The sequence below is a fragment of the Bubalus bubalis genome, chromosome 2, assembly GCF_019923935.1.
Source record: "Bubalus bubalis isolate 160015118507 breed Murrah chromosome 2, NDDB_SH_1, whole genome shotgun sequence".
NCBI lineage: Eukaryota > Metazoa > Chordata > Mammalia > Artiodactyla > Bovidae > Bubalus > Bubalus bubalis.
The window spans coordinates 93,687,466-93,688,974 of NC_059158.1; the positions used below are offsets into that span (position 1 = coordinate 93,687,466).

General features: G+C 34.6%; 1 non-coding gene across 1 annotated transcript; it reads right to left on the reverse strand.

Annotated features, from left to right (window-relative positions):
• Positions 1–493: 493 nt before the first annotated feature.
• Positions 494–565, reverse strand: TRNAC-ACA. Its single transcript has one exon. It is a non-coding gene; the product is annotated as a tRNA-Cys (tRNA).
• Positions 566–1,509: the final 944 nt, after the last annotated feature.

Consider the following 1,509-nt stretch of genomic DNA (forward strand, 5'->3'; position numbering starts at 1 on the left):
TTTTCTGGTATCTCTGTCTAGTTTTTGGTATCAGGGTGATACCTCATAGAATGAGTTTGGGAATGTTGCTTCCTCAGCAGTTTTTTGTGAAGAATTTCAGAAGGAAGTTGTTAACTCTTCTCTAAATGACTAATAGAATTGGCCCATGAAGCTGTTTGCTTGTGGACTTTTGTTTGGAAGATTTTTAATCAGGTTCAGTTTCAGTACTTGTGATTGTTCTGTTTATATTTTCTGTTGCTTCCTAATTCAAACTTTGTAAGGTGTTTGTCCATTTGTAAGGTTGTACCTTTGTAAGTATTTGTGCATTTCTTCTAGTTTACCCATTTTGTTGGCATATAGTTGCTTGTGATGGTCTCGTGAAGTGAAGTGAAGTTGCTCAGTCATGTCCGACTCTTTGCGACCCCATGAACTGTAGCCTACCAGGCTCCTCCATCCATGGGATTTTCCAGGCAAGAGTACTGGAGTGGGTTGCCATTGCCTTCTCCAGAGGATCTTCCCCACCCAGGGATCGAACCCAGGTCTCCTGCATTGTAGGCAGACGCTTTACCATCTGAGCCACCAGGGAAGTCTTATGATCCTTCATATTTCTTTGGCATCATGTTTAACTTTCTTTTCATTTCCAATTTTACTGATTTGAGTCCTCATCTTTTTTTTCTTGGTGAATCTGGATAAAAAGTTTTTAACAATTGTTTATCTCTTCAAAGAATCAACTTTTACTCTCTTGATCTTTGCTATTGTTGTTTTTATCTCTATTTGATTTATTTCTGCTCTGATCTTTTAAATTTCTTTCTACTAACTTTGGTTTTTTTTTTTTTTTTCTTTCTCTAGTTGTTTTAGGTGTAAAGTTAGATTCTTTATTTGATATTTTTCTTATTTACTGAGTTAAGATTTTATTCCTATAAGCTTCCCTCTTAGATCTTGTTTTGCTGTGTCCCATATATGGGTTTTGGATTGTTGTTTTCATTTATCTCTTAGTATTTTTTAAATTTCTTCTTTGATTTTTTTTTTAGTGATCCATTGGTTATTTAGCAACATATGCTTTAGCCTCTATATATCTGTGTTTTTTTGTAGTTTTCCCCCCATAATTGATTTCTAATCTTACAGCATTGTAGTCAAAAATATGCTTGATATAATTTCAATTTTTAAAAATTTACTGAGGTTTAGTTTGTGACCCCAGATGTGATCTATTCTGGAGAATGTTCCATGTGCACTTCAGAAGAAAGTACATTCTGCTGCTTTTAGATGGAATGTCCTATAAATATTAAGACTGTCCAGGATAACATATCATTTAATTTTCTATCTGGTTTATCTGTTCATTGATGAAATTGGTGTGTTAAAGTCCCTCACTGTTACTGTGTTAATATCAGTTTCCCCTTTTATTGATGTTAGCATTTGCTTTGTATGTTGACATGCTCATATATTGGGTGCATACATACCATCATTATATCTTCTTGGATTGATCCTTTGATTGTTGCATGCATGTGTACTGACTCGCTTCAGTTGTGTCCA